Raw genomic sequence first — 16,287 nt, 5'->3', positions numbered from 1 at the left:
CCAGTGTTTCTACTGATGTAAAGCGCTTTGATGACCAAGTGGGCATGGCTCACCGCTATGTAAAACTGTAAACACACGCACACACACACACACACACGCACACACACACACACACACACACACACATATATATATATATATATTCACTGAAAAAACCATAGGTTTCACACCAGTTATAGTTAGCTGGAAATTTTACTGATATAAAACCATTGAAATTCCCACGTTATAGTTAGTCGGACTCACTATAACTTGCGCGTGCAATGCACTGCTGATGACATCACATATTACATCACTCATGACATGGTCAGTGACATCACTCATGACATCACTGATGACACCATCCTTGTGACACAGTGACAGACCTCCTTTCAGTGTAATGTAACCCATGAAACACATATTCAAAAATAGAAACTAATATTTTCAAAAAAGTGGATATACCCATACCAGTTACAACAACCAATTCAGTAATACCACCATCTAATACACATCCACTCATGTGTATGTATATGGGTTATTAGATATTTTTATTAGTATCAGTATGAGTGTCTATATGGTTTGGTGGGGGTATTACTTAGCACATAGATGCATGAGTGACTGACTCTTTGTTTGTATGTGTTTTGAAGACAACATATGTACAGGACTGTATGGGTGGATGAGTGTCTATATGTGTTTGTTAGTGAGTGAATGACTGTCTCACTAGTGTCTTTATCAGTAACTACATATGTTTTAATCTAGTATATATGAATATTGATGTATATAAGTGAGTATATGTGAGAGTAAGAGATTGTAAGAGTTCCTGTTTAAATAAGTATGTGTTTCTATAAGTGATTGTTTAAGAGAATAAATATGTGTAATTTTAAATAGAAGTAAGGTGGAAGTGTGTGTATAACTCTATATTCAAATAAATGGATGTCCAATAGTTTATTTGCACGTGTGAATATGTGTGTGAGTAACTTTTGGATGAATGTCGGTGTGTAACAGGATGTATAGGTGTATCACTTCATATGATGAGTGAGTATATGTATGAGTGACTATATAGAACTGTTGGTGAATGAGTGGATGTGTATATAGATAGTGGAATTACTGAATTGCTTGTTGTAACTGATATAGGTATCTCCATTTTTTTTAAAATTTCAGTTTCTATTTTTGAATATGTGTCTCAAGGGTTACATTATAGTGAAAGGAGGTCTGTCACTATGTCACAAGGATGGTGTCATGAGTGATGTCACTGACCATGTCATGAGTGATGTAATATGTGATGTCATCAGCAGTGCATTGCACGCGCAAGTTATAGTGAGTCCGACTAACTATAACGTGGGAATTTCAATGGTTTTATATCAGTAAAATTTCCAGCTAACTATAACTGGTGTGAAACCTATGGTTTTTTCAGTGAATTTAATAGGTTTTTTAAATGCTAATTCCTAACTATAACTGGTGTGAAACCTATGGTTTTTTTCAGTGAATTTCATAGGTTTTTTAAATGCTAATTCCTTACTATAAGTTTCACTTTATAAATAAGACTGTTAGCACTCTAGTTGTTCTTTTTAACACTCTGGTACATTCTGTCATTGGGCTACAGTTGTGCTACATCTAGTTGAATTTTGGGCTACATTTACAATTTTTGATCTCTGGTGGCCATCTTTGGGCTTCATTGGGCTACTTTGGGCTACATTTGGGCTACATTTTGGCTCTAGCATATATTAAGCCCAATGTAGCACAATACATATTTTTATAAAGTTAATTTTTTTACAAACCACTTCAGAATAGGGCTACCTGTCTCTACAATTAACCCATTTTTTTTTTTAATTTTTGGGGGGAGCGCTCCCAGAGCGCGCCCCGGAGTGCGCCCCGAAAAGCGTATTTCTGAAAAGCGCCCCCGGGCGCGCTCCGGGGAGCGTCTCGTGAGCGCCAATATCGCAAACGAAAACATGATCGTGACGTATCGCGTAGCCGCGACCGCGTGATACGCACGGCGTAAGCGCACCCGGAAGTACTCGAACGAATACGATCGCAAAACGTAAACTTCCGACGCGCTTACGCTGCGCGCCCCCGTGCGCGTAGCGTAAGCGCGTCGGGTCATGTGAGCAGAAAATAACACTTTTCATTGGTTCATAACAGTTTTAGTTTCATAATGATGAAGCCCCTGGTCTTGTGACCTGAAAATAACACTTCTCATTGGTTAAGGACAGTTTTGTTTTCCAAATGATGAAAGCCCCCACCTTTTTTCCTTATTCTGACTTTGTCCTTTGACTGAGGAAGATCTGTTTGGAACTCTCTCTACCTTTTTGTACTTTAAAATGGCTTCAGTAGCAGCAGCAGCAGGTGCATCTCAGCCACCACCACCACCACCACCACCAAGAGGACCAGCTCCAAATTATATTGGTGGTCAAGAACAGGAGGAGGAGGAAGAGGAAGAGGAGGAGGGGAGAAGAAGATGGCTGCCTGAAGAAAACACACCTTATAAACCCAAACCACACTTCATTTGGCAGTTTTTTTCAATCCCAGAGGGGCAAAAAAAGGTGAATGCGCCCAAAGTCACTTGCCTCATCTGCAATGATGAACTTTCACGGGGCAACCCAAATAAGAAATATTCTTTTGGTAACTATACCATGATTCGGCACATGACAAGAAAGCATCCAAACAACTACTCTCGCGCAGAGTTCCGGGAACTGGCCAGTAACCTCCCCCAGTCATCAAGGACCCCCTCCCAAAGAAAACAACCCTCTTCCTCGCAACCAGAAACATCTGAGGTGATGCCTTCCATTCAGCCAAGATTTGCTGATTTTAAAATTACTTGTAAGGCTTGTGGCAAGCTTATCTCCTATGGGGAACAAAGTGTTAAGCTCATCGTCCTTGCAGGTGATAATCACAAGTGCCCCAAAAAGAAATAATTTTTTGGGTTTTTTGTTTTTTTGCTCCAGTTGAGCCAGTTTCAATTCCCTTTTTTTGTTTCTCCCCCTAAAAAATACAAAAAAAATATAAAACTGTTTTGAAAAGCCAAAAAAAGTTTAAAAAGTTCCAAAAACACAAAAAAAATATAAAACAACAAAAAGAAGAAAAAAAAAAGTTCTTTTAAGAACTACCTCCAATTTCTAAATGAAAACTTCATTTTTTTAAAACTCTGTCATCTTTTTCCCTCATTTTACGCTCCCCGGTGCGCTACCTGGTGCGCGCACCGAGCGCTTCCCCCGCGCAAAACGAAAAAAAAAAAAATATTTTAAATGCCCCGCGGGGCCCTTTTATAGCCCCCACATCAAACCTAGGGGGTCAAAGGGGTCTATCCCTGACGCCTTATGGTCAGTTCCCACTTTGTTTTAGCCACCTCTTATGTCTCGATTTTACCGAGACACAAGATGGCGACCGCTCTGGACTGTTTGGAATGTTTACAGACACCCGAGAGCCAATCAGCTTTCCATGCGCACCTCGCGTGTCGCGCCTGGAGCGCACTCCGGTGCGCGCACCTGTGCGCTGCTATAGATATATATATTTTTTTGGACCTAAATTACTCAAAATCCACTGGAGCACATATCTTGAGACATAGCAAAGGCACATCGGGCTACCAGTCCCTACAATTTTGCCAAGTTTGGTGGAAATCCATTCAGCCGTTCGAGCTAAAAGTGAAATCGACCGCCCTATGGAAATTAACATGGGGAAAACGCGTTTTGGGACCCCCCTTTTATCTCGGCCCCCGCTTGACGAATCCCCCCCAAACTTTCAGGGAAGGACCGGACCGCCATGAGACCATTTTCCTGAAAATTTCAGGCAGATTCGTCAACCGGCGCCAAAGTTATTCAAAATAGAATGTTGAGATTTAACATTGAAAATTATCCTAACTATAACTACCTACTGGCGACCGCCAGTAGGTAATATATATATATATATATATATATATATATATATATATATATATATATATATATATATATTTTGTCCAAAAAGGTTGCCCTTGTGAAGAAGTCGCACATGGGGGGGTGTAACGCACACGCTTAGCCGGCAGCAGCAGTCACAGACAGCCTCCAACCCTCCTCTCTGAGTTAGCCAAACGCGTTTCGAGCAATGTGTTGCTCTTGATCACTGGCAATTAATCACCACACGGAGCCGGCTAAGCGTGTGCGTTACACCCCCCCATGTGCGACTTCTTCACAAGGGCAACCTTTTTGGAAAAAATATATATATATATATATATATATATCTGCACAAGGATGCTGGAATTCACAAATATCTCTCACCTAGTAACCCACAGTCATGCAGGGTTGGACTGGCCTTTAGGGCAACCAGACAGTGCCTGATGGGTTGGTCTGAAAGTGTGTGGCCGGTTTATTGATTGTTGTGGCCTGTTCAATGTTAGGTTATGTTATAAATATTTCTAGAGCGCTCAAATACCTGGAGGTGTCTTGGCGCTAACTCTGCTATAACAGATTGAAAGTGAGTTCACTGATTGCCATACAGACATGTTTACAATGCTTTTCTGAACAAGAGCAGATTGATCATTGATTTACCGTGAATGGGTTAAGTATTCAACATACTCCAGCTGTGCAGATTACAAAACTTCTTCGTTTGAATTTAGGAACTATGGCCTTTATAGCCACAGGGGACCGTAACATCCTAACTGGACAGTACCATTTGAAGCGCCTCTTCAGATAGTCTGGCCCTATATCGTGCAGTGCTTTGCAGGCAATGCGCGTGGCCTTAAAGATTATTCTTTGCCGGATTGGGGCCGTAATCAAGAAGTGCCCCGGGGCTGCAATGGGTGTTTTCGCCCACTTTGAGTGCCCCCGGGGACTTTAGTATTACAGAAGGGTCCACAGGTGCTTGTGCGTCCCCTTCTTTATTAATGAATGCACATACAGCGCCAATGCTTCCTCGAGAGGGCGTTCCTTTATTTGCATCGGGGCGTGGCCCCATGCAAATGAGGGAATTCCTTTGCCTCTGCACCGGTGATGTATTGCATGCCAATCAACAATGTCTCAACAGGTCACATTTAAATAGATTTATAAACAAGCATTTGCAATGCAATTGGTCTCTCATTTTTTTAGAGTTAGAGCTATTAGCGTTGTAAATTAAAATGTCTTTTACCTGTGTTTTTGTTTGAATTGTAGTGGAAGTATGATTATAGACACAGCTGCATCACTGCCTAGATGACTTAGAATAATAAACTACCACTGGGACCACAGAAGCAACTGCAGCACTGTGTTGGAAGCATAAGGTAATACCTGTGTTGTGTGTGTGCCTGATAAATAGATTCTAGTTTTGTGGATGCATAAGAGAAGTTTGTGGGTTATATGTCTGTCATGTTGCAGTGTGAGATTACACAATGTAAACCCCCATAGGGGTTGATTTAAGTGCAAGGATGGAATTGGAGACAACATGGAAGATGACGGCGACTGTGGTGTAAGCCATACACTCACTCAAATAAAGTTTGACAACGACCTCAAATTATGGAAGCAGTATTAAGTCTTTCTAATTTCCACATGAAATATATCTCTGAATACGTGTGATGTGCATATATGGAGTGGGGATGCATGTGTGTCAATGTCGAAGTGTTCGTGTAGGTACTTCTGTAACCGTATGTGCATGAGCGTCTGTGTGCAGCTGTAAAAGCTCCATTTGTGAACCATCTCTGTGCCTATAGGTGCATACCATGGGCGGATTAAAGAAGATAGGACACTGGGCTTCTAGAAAAATACGATTATTTGAGGCAGATAACTGACTGATATACTAAGAAGGATCTAAAGCCTTCATCATCCAGAACATATCGCAAACAAAAAGCAAGTAAAACAAGCCCACAAGGTGCACTGACAAAGTATAGCGGCTTTACGTTTTGCTCAAGAATCGAAATGTTGTACTATGGGAAACCTGCTGATATTTAACAAGTGAAATGTGTACGCTTTTTTATCGTACCATGCAGAATTTGGTGTGTTATTCACCTAAGCCTGCATTTAGTCCCAGAGAACTTGTAATAGGCCCTATAAATAACAGACCCGGGTATCGTTATTGATAAGGTGTGATGAACAGCGCCTTCACTCCTGACCAGGTCCTTAGAGTTTTTCTCTGACTCCTATTTGTGGAGAGCAACACTGTCCTGCCCGTGGTCTAGTCATTTCCTCTGTATTGGTGGACATGGCTTTCACTCCAACTAAGAAGTGGAACTGATATTAAGGTTGCTACAGGTGATACTAAACCAACCCACCATTCTGTATTTCTTTCATGGTTTAGCTGAAAGGCCCTACAATGAATAAAACCAATTAATATAAAACTATGTATGCTGTACAACTGCATGCTTATTTATAATCAGAACAGATATAAAAATGCAAAAAAAGAAAAGAGTTCAATAGTAGAAAACACCGTCCTTAGTGTTAGGGAAAATACAGATAATAATGCTTAGTAAACAACCAATGTTGTATATGACATACATATATTGAAAGCAATATATAACCTGGCAACAGAAGAACAATCTATATAGGACAGCACTTTAATTTAAATTGCAAACCTTAACACACTTTAGTAGCTCCTGTGCTGAAGCTCTGCTGCTGAGCGTGAGAATGCATCCAGAAAACAACAAGCACTGGCTTTGCCAATAGGTCTCGCAGTAGGAAAGTTGGAGCTATTGGTTTTCTAAATGACATTTTGTATTTTTGTTTTGTGATTTACAATGCCAATACTTTTATCTTTAGCATATGTGACACTTTTAGTATTTGTAATGTCACATTTTTTGTATTGACTTGACTTATATGTATTGATATTACAATTAACGTTGGCTTTTAATTTTTTTAAATAATTAATGCTTAAATAAAAGTGATTGTAATTCTTAATGGCAATAGCTTAAACTTTTGTAAATAACTGTTGTGAAGATTATGTTCAGTGACTAAAATCCAAGAACAGAAGTGAAATATTAAAAAAATTTGTGACATTTGCATTAAAGCTTCAAACATTGAGAGACCATATTTGAACTAGTGATACTGTGGTGGTGCTGAGTGATGCTGTGGTGGTGCTGAGTGATGCGGTGGTTGCGCTGAGTGATGCTGTGGTTGCGATGGGTGATGCTGTGGTTGCGCTGAGTGATGCTGTGGTTGCGCTGAGTGATGCTGTGGTTGCGCTGAGTGATGCTGTCGTTGAGCTGAGTGGTGCTGTGGTGGTGCTGAGTGATGCTGTGTTGGTGCTGAGTGATGCGGTGGTGGTGCTAAGTGATGCGGTAGTTGCGCTGAGTGATGCTGTGGTGGTGCTGAGTGATGCTGTGGTGGTGCTGAGTGATGCGGTGCTTGCGCTGAGTGATGCTGTGGTTGCGCTGGGTGATGCTGTGGTTGTGCTGAGTGATGCTGTGGTTGCGCTGAGGGATGCTGTTGTTGAGCTGAGTGGTGCTGTGGTGATGCTGAGTGATGCTGTGTTGGTGCTGAGGGATGCTGTGTTGGTGCTGGTGATGCTGTGGTGGTCCTGAGTGATGCTGTGGTGGTGTTGAGTGATGCTGTGGTGGTGATGAGTGATGCTTTGGTGGTGCTGAATGAAGCTGTGGTGGTGCTGAGTGATGCTTTGGTGGTGCTGAGTGATGCTGTTGTTGAGCTGAGTGGTGCTGTGGTGGTGCTGAGTGATGCTGTGTTGGTGCAGAGGGATGCTGTGTTGGTGCTGATTGCTGCTGTGGTGGTGCTGAGTGATGCTGTGGTGGTGTGGAGTGATGCTATGGTGGTGATGAGTGATGATTTGGTGGTGCTGAATGAAGCTGTGGTGGTGCTGAGTGATGCTGTGGTGGTGCTGAGTGATGCTGTGGTGGTGCTGAGTGATGCGGTGGTGGTGCTGAATGAAGCTGTGGTGGTGCTGAGTGATGCTGTGGTGGTGCTGAGTGATGCGGTGGTGGTGCTGAGTGATGCTGTGGTGGTGCTGAGTGATGCTGTGTTGGTGCTGAGTGGTGCTTTGGTGTTGAGTGGTGCTTGTGGTGGTGCATAGTGCTGCTGTGTCGGTGTAGAGTGATATTGTGGTGGTGCTGAATGATGCTGTTGTGGTGGTGTGGAGTGATGCTAGTGTGTTGCCGAGTGATGTTAGTATGGTGCTGAGTAATGCTGTTGTGGTGATGAGTGGTGCTGTGGTGGTGATGAGTGCTGCTGTGTTGGTGTTCACTGATTACCACCACAGCATAACTCAGCACCACAACAGTAGCACTTATCACAACAACTGCATCACTGAGCCCACCAATGCACCATGCAGCAACACCACAGTATCACTCAGCACCCCCAGAGTACCACTGAGCACCAACACAGCATCACTGTGCACCACCACAGCCGTACATAGCACAACAACAGCCTCATTCATCAACACTACTGCACTACTCAACAGCAACAAAGTATGCGTTTATACCTGTTATTGTGTGTGCCACGTTGAAACATGTGGTGAAAGCGTGCACTTAAGGCCGGTGGTGTGTATGCCTGGTGAAAGCGTGCACTGATGGCTGTTGGTGTGTGTGTATGCCTGGTGAAAGCGTGCACTGATGGCTGTTGGTGTGTGTGTATGCCTGGTGAGAGTGTGCAGTGATAGCTGTTGGTGTGTGTGCCTGGTGAAAGCGTGCACTGATGGCTGGTGGTGTGTGTGTGTGTGCCTGGTGAAATGTATTGTAAAACTGTGCACTGAGCTGACTTGACACACCACTCTAAATGGTGAAATGCTGCTGACTGTATTCTGTATTGTAGGGAAGCTTGCAATGGTGTTGTGTGCCCTCTATATACGAAAGAAGCTTGCAATAGTGCTGAGTTGTTCTGTGTAATTTTAGACTGGTGGTGAGTGGTGCCTATTGTAAATATGTCGCTTGTGAATGATGTTGTGTTGGTGGAAAGTGATGCTGTGGTGTGTGTAGGAAGGTACCTCCTGACTATGGTTGCCCCCAACTTTTTGCCCTGTGTTTTAGCTGGTTTTGGACATAGCCGACCTGGGACCCTGCCAATCAGGACCCCAGGCCTACTGCTCTCTCTTTAAAATGGATTCCATGTACCCTAGGTGCATTTCCAATTGGTACTGGGCCACCCTATCAGACCCTGTAACTCAGGGCATGGGTGTACCCAGGGCTGCCAGGGGCTGCAGCATGTATTATGCCACCCCTGGCCGGCCTCCTAAATTTGACACAACTGGCTGCATGACAGCTGGGGCAAAGTCGTGTAATCACCCTTTGCTGTAGGTGTAGTATACCTATACCTAACCCTAAAATGGACACACAGATTCCTATCAGTCACTCCTATGGCAGGCCTTAACAATCCTGAAGGCAGAGTGCTTGGAATCGTGTGAGATGGTGCTCTGGCATGAGCTGAGCCTGTCTGCAGCTTGCGGAACCAAGTCCTAATAGCTGTTCCATGATATCGCATACCATATACTCTTAAGTGCATTATAATCCTCGCGGTTAAATGCTATCTTTGGTATTGCTTTATCAAAACATGTCGAGTAAGGTGTCATACAAATTGGAATACTAACCCCTCGCCAATTCTGGCGACGGGGTTAGCATTCCACCCTTCTAGAGGGACACGACATGTATGTAACTGTGAACCCCGGTTAAAGTTAACTGTAGCCTCAGCTCCACAAAATGGATGCTGCCACCACAGACACGAGTCTGACCTCCTGCTGCTGGGAGTCCTTCCAGCGAGGGAGGCCTGGACAAAGGGTTTCCTGTCCGGGGCGGTGCTAGCACCGTCCCAGACATGGTTTTGTGTATCCTGGGTAGGCAGGGCTTTTCAGGAAGGTGACTGCTGAGTGGCACCCCAGTGCTCACTACGCATAGGCCGGTCAGAACCAGTTCCAGGGGCACACCAGCCCCTGGCCTGGGGGAAGTCCGGCATGGCAGAGGGGTGTAACCACCCCCCTCCTAGTCCCACCCATAGGCAGGACCTAGTCACCGGGTCAGCCCCCTTTTTTAGTATAAAGATGGGAGCGGGGCCCCTGTTAAAATTAGATCATCTTTGGAATCAAGACACGACTTTCTTCGAAAGGACTTCAAGATTTCTTCTTCAAGATTCTCCCTTGTGGCTAAGGAGTAGTCACCCTGCATCAAGTGGGCACCATCCTAAGAACACTGCGGTCTGCTGCAAGTCCTTCATCACGAATCCGACGACCCAGCTCGACGAGACCCGGCTTCCCTGGCACCTCTGACCTCTACTCACCTCTACAGCAAAGCTGAGAACCGTGAGTGCGACAAGACCTCGAGGGACCGACGATCGCCAAGACTGCACGACTTCTTTGCAACAAGCCCACCGAGTCTTCCACTGGTGAGTGCTTTGGGGTCCGAGAAGCCCCAACCCTGCGCAGCACCAGCACCCAAGATCAGCCTCCCTGCATCTCCACGATCTGCGTGGGGCCCTTCTGCTGTTTGCTGTGCACCGCGTTGTTTGGCTACTAGCCGGCTGGCTTGTGGCCTTCTGAACGACGCCCAACAACATCACTGCTGCTGGTCTGGTTGCTCCAGACTGGCCCTTGCTTCCTTGTTCAAGAGAGGCACCCCAGACCCTCCTGGTCCACTCCAGACGCCATTTTAGGTCCACCGCATGGGCTTGAATTTGCCAAGGCTTTGTTGCCCAATCCTGGGTCCAGCGACGCCGACAGCTTCTATCTTCGTGGGACAGCTCGCTCCTCCATCCTGGTCGCCGACAACGCCTCCTGGTCCGTGAGATCTCCGAGCACAGCGTCACCCACTCGCCTAGTCGAGGTGGCTACCATCCGGTGTCCTCCTGGTGCCCACTGACTACTGGCTAGTAGTCACGAACTTGGTCCCCTCTGCTTTCAGGTGTCATCTTCCTTCGATCCAGGCTTGGATCCATCGAACTTTCTTCACTGGTCGCCTGCCAGCAACTTCTTTCTTCCAGGCTCCTGGTCCGTCAACGAGGATTCCCGACGTCCTTTGAGTCCTATGCAGCTGCAGCCCCTGGGCTAGGTAACTTCGGCATTTCGGTGCCCCAGCATAGCCTCAGTATCCAAGGGTCAGAATCCACTTTCGTTTTCTTCCTACCAGGTCGGGTTCGCCCGAGAACACTAACTTTGCAATTCCTAGCTACCATAGACTTTGTCCCGCATCTCACGTGAGAGTGCACACACTGCACCCGAGTCCCCTGGGTCTCCTAGAAGTAATCTAACGATTCTATAGTCAAGTCCTAGCGAGTCCAAGGCCTATTAGTACTGTACTTACCTGCTAGTAATTTCGCATTCCACTTTTCAAGTATATGGTTTTCCGTGCCCCTCGGGCATTTGTATATACTGTGCTAACTTAAGTATTTTTGTAAGAGTTTTGGTTTGTGCTTAGTACCCTGTCCTCATAAAGAGTACAGGGCTGTTGTGATTCTTAATAAATAACTGTTTATTTTCATAACACTTGTGTGGTGTCCTTTCACTTGGTGTTCAAGGGGTATATGTGGTATAACAGCTGGCTTAACACGCCCTCTCGAGTCTTTAGCCTTAGACTGCTCGTATCCACGCTACTAGGATAGCTGGTCTATAAGGTTGACTTACAACCAATCATCAATAAGGGTTGCTGGACTGATACATAGTGTTCACTAGAATAGTGAGCACTGCATATCAGGCCACCTTCTCACATTGGTGGCAGCGGTGGGATTTGAGCTTGCTGTTGTTTTACCACACGTATCCTAAGAATATCTTGTTGAAAGATCACATAAGTACTGTTAGTACATATAACTAAGCTTAGAATACTCTGAGTTCTACTGAACCAGCTGTTGCAGCTCCTCAAGGCTTAGCACACCTTGGCTGCAACTCTTAGCAAGGGATCAGTAGGCAAACACATAGTGTAGGTAGGTGCATCACTTACACCACACTAGAATCAGCATGTCAGACAAAGGAGGAAACTCTGAGTATCCCCTTGTGTCAGTGGACCCTCCACAGGTCCTTACTTCAAAATATGCTGCTCTTAGCTTCCATGAGATGAGACAAGTGTGTACCCTCAGGAAGCTAAAACAGGGGTCTAACCCCACAACCTCCTTTCTGATTGGTCTCTTAGAGGCTTATGATGCCAGTAGGGCTGGTAACCCAGACCCTTCTAATCCAGAGGGGAGTTTGCCCTCCTTACAGGGACCCTTTGATAGCCAGGACCATCCCCTCCAGGAAGCAGATGATGCTGAGGATGAGGATGAGGACCAGTTGTCAGGGGATGAGGCAGATAAGGGACAGGTAGAAGTCAATAGACTAACCAGGTCCAACTTAAGCAGACATGAGCTTGGTACTAGGGGACTCCTGGGCCCACTCTCAGGTCAGCTTAACATTGGGAATGGACGAGTTAGGTCTCTATCGAGAGGCTCTAACAGATCCCTTCGAACCAATGGCTCTCTCAACTCTTCTCACAGAGGGATGTCTTCCCCTAAGAGGAGAGTGTATGAAGCTGAAGAAAGGGCAATCAAACTGAGGATTGAAAGGGAAGAACTTGCCCTGGCCAAAGAGAGACTTGCCCTTGCTAGAGAGCAAGAATTATGTGGGCTACAGCCCACTGGTGGCAGCAATAAACCTAGCAATAGGGAAAGGAGTTTTGATACAAAGCACCTGAATAAGATAGTGCCCCCCTTTAAAGAAGGGGATGACATCCACAAATGGATTACTGCTTTGGAGAGAGCCTGCACTGTGCAGGGTGTTCCCCAAAGCCAGTGGGCAGCTATCTTGTGGCTCTCCTTTGATGGTAAAGGTAGAGATAAGCTCCTCACCACAAGGGTGGAGGATGCTAACAATTACCAAATCTTGAAGAATACACTGGTTGATGGGTTTGGTTTAACCACTGAACAATACAGGATGCTGTTCAGAGACACCCAGAAAACTCAGTCTCAAGATTGGACTGACTTTGTTGATTGTGCCACTAAGGCTTTTGAAGGCTGGCTACTGGGTAGTAAGGTTACTGATTTTAAAGGATTGTATAATCTAATTATGAGGGAGCAAATCTTAAATAATTGTCAGAACCAGTTATTACATCAGCACCTGGTAGACTCTGATCTGACCTCTCCACAGGAATTGGGTAAGAGGGCAGACGAATGGGTCAGAACCAGGGTTAGGCCTAAAAACCAGGGTGGTGACCAGAAAAAGGAATCAACCAAGCCTCAAGAGAAGGGTGGGGATAAATCCACAGAGAAGACTTCCCAAGGGCCCCAAAACTCCAACAAGGGTAGTGGGTCCCAGAACACTCCTTCAGAACAGAAGAAACCTTATTGCCATACCTGTAAACAGGTGGGTCATTACAAAAGTGATGCCAGTTGCCCTAAAAATGGTAATAAGGGAAATATACCCCCAGGTAATACTCCTAAACCTCCTGTTACCACTAGTGGTAATCCCCCAGGTGGTGGGAGTGCCCCCAAGAATGTGCCCCCAAGAATGTGGTGGGCATTACTCTGGGCCAACAGGAGGACTATGGCCTAGCCAGGTTCCCTGACCACACTCTTGTCTGTGAGACTGGCATGGGGTTTGCCAACTTCACTACTGGACCCCACATTTTGGGAAAGTATAGACAAGAAGTTTTAGTGAATGGTCAGAAAGTTGAGGCATTCAGAGACACAGGGGCCAGCCTCACCATGGTGAGTGACCATCTGGTCCCCTCTGCTCAACTGACCCCTGGTTTTACTTATCAGGTGACAGACATTCATGGAGTGAAGAGAAGGCATCCCATGGCAGTAGTCAAGCTCAGCTGGGGTAATGTCACAGGGCCCATGAGAGTGGCAGTGACAGATAACCTACCTGTAGATTGCTTACTGGGGAATGACCTGGAACTCTCAGCATGGGCTGAGGTGGAACAAGAAACTCACTCCAGGATGATAGGCCTATCCAGACAGGTTAGTGGGGCAGTAATAGCTACAGCCCCAGTCCAAGCACCATTCCTCCCTGAAAAGGTTGGAGGGACAGTGGTAGCCACTGCCCAGGCTCAGACAGACTTCCCTGAACAGGATAGGAAGGCTGTGACAGTCACAGCCCAAACACAGACTGAGTGCCCTCCTGAAAAGGTTGGCAAGGTTGAAATGGTCTCAGCCTCTACTCAAACAGATAGTGAGGTTGTGAAGCCTGAAACAATGGATCACTCCACTCAAACAGAGAGCATTGAGGAGGAAGAAGAGTCTTCCCCCTCCCAGACACTAGGTGAGAGCCAGCCTCCTCAGGGAACTGACTCTACCCCTGTTGAAGGAACTGTCCCAGAGGTAGTCAGGCCTAGCCTGGCAGAGCCCCTGATGGCAGTGGACCCTTCCCAGGTGGGACCCAGTCTGGAGCAGGTAACCTGCACCTCTCTACCCTGCCCCAGTCAGCCCAGGGCTGAAGAGATCAGGGAGGCCAGTGGTGGACCCCAAAGGGCCCCCTGTCCAAAAGAACTCCTTAATCAGCAGATTAGGATCACTGAAGCTGGTAAACCTAGCCAAGTGAAAATAAATCAGACTCCTGAGGGATCCCCCTTAAAAGTAGTTAGGGACCTCCCACAGCTGGACACTGTTGGGCACAGCCAAACATGGGGCCTAAAAACCCCAGACCTGACCTGTCCCTCCAGTAAGCCAAACAGAGGGACTCAGCCTCCAGCTTTAGGTAGCCAGAGGCTGACCCTGAGAGCTCAGTGCATCTCAGCTAAAGAAAGAAAGGCACACATGATGGATGGTGATTGGAGGAAGTTGAGCCCAAATGTAGAGGAGCCTCACTTCAGTACTCCATCCCAGCATCAGCCTTCTTCTTTCCCAAGACACACCAGAGACAGAGATTCCCTATGGTGGAGACCCTCAGATACCCTTAGGGTGAGGGGTTGCCTAGTGGACCATGACACAGGGGGAAACCAAGCCAGAGGTGGTCCTTCCTTATATGGCCACTTAGGTAATAGAGGCTTACCTGGACAAGGATAGCCTTATCTCCTTTCGTTGGGGGGGGGGGTTGTGTAGGAAGGTACCTCCTGACTATGGTTGCCCCCAACTTTTTGCCCTGTGTTTTAGCTGGTTTTGGACATAGCCGACCTGGGACCCTGCCAATCAGGACCCCAGGCCTACTGCTCTCTCTTTAAAATGGATTCCATGTACCCTAGGTGCATTTCCAATTGGTACTGGGCCACCCTATCAGACCCTGTAACTCAGGGCATGGGTGTACCCAGGGCTGCCAGGGGCTGCAGCATGTATTATGCCACCCCTGGCCGGCCTCCTAAATTTGACACAACTGGCTGCATGACAGCTGGGGCAAAGTCGTGTAATCACCCTTTGCTGTAGGTGTAGTATACCTATACCTAACCCTAAAATGGACACACAGATTCCTATCAGTCACTCCTATGGCAGGCCTTAACAATCCTGAAGGCAGAGTGCTTGGAATCGTGTGAGATGGTGCTCTGGCATGAGCTGAGCCTGTCTGCAGCTTGCGGAACCAAGTCCTAATAGCTGTTCCATGATATCGCATACCATATACTCTTAAGTGCATTATAATCCTCGCGGTTAAATGCTATCTTTGGTATTGCTTTATCAAAACATGTCGAGTAAGGTGTCATACGAATTGGAATACTAACCCCTCGCCAATTCTGGCGACGGGGTTAGCATTCCACCCTTCTAGAGGGACACGACATGTATGTAACTGTGAACCCCGGTTAAAGTTAACTGAAGCCTCAGCTCCACAAAATGGATGCTGCCACCACAGACACGAGTCTGACCTCCTGCTGCTGGGAGTCCTTCCAGCGAGGGAGGCCTGGACAAAGGGTTTCCTGTCCGGGGCGGTGCTAGCACCGTCCCAGACATGGTTTTGTGTATCCTGGGTAGGCAGGGCTTTTCAGGAAGGTGACTGCTGAGTGGCACCCCGGTGCTCACTACGCATAGGCCGGTCAGAACCAGTTCCAGGGGCACACCAGCCCCTGGCCTGGGGGAAGTCCGGCATGGCAGAGGGGTGTAACCACCCCCCTCCTAGTCCCACCCATAGGCAGGACCTAGTCACCGGGTCAGCCCCCTTTTTTAGTATAAAGATGGGAGCGGGGCCCCTGTTAAAATTAGATCATCTTTGGAATCAAGACACGACTTTCTTCGAAAGGACTTCAAGATTTCTTCTTCAAGATTCTCCCTTGTGGCTAAGGAGTAGTCACCCTGCATCAAGCGGGCACCATCCTAAGAACACTGCGGTCTACTGCAAGTCCTTCATCACGAATCCGACGACCCAGCTCGACGAGACCCGGCTTCCCTGGCACCTCTGACCTCTACTCACCTCTACAGCAAAGCTGAGAACCCTGAGTGCGACGAGACCTCGAGGGACCGACGATCGCCAAGACTGCACGACTTCTTTGCAACAAGCCCACCGAGTCTTCCACTGGTGAGTGCTTTGGGGTCCGAGAAGCCCCAACCC

Source organism: Lissotriton vulgaris, chromosome 2_1, assembly GCF_964263255.1.
Source record: "Lissotriton vulgaris chromosome 2_1, aLisVul1.2, whole genome shotgun sequence".
NCBI classification, from domain to species: Eukaryota; Metazoa; Chordata; class Amphibia; order Caudata; family Salamandridae; genus Lissotriton; species Lissotriton vulgaris.
Note: the sequence above shows the minus strand (reverse complement) of the source record.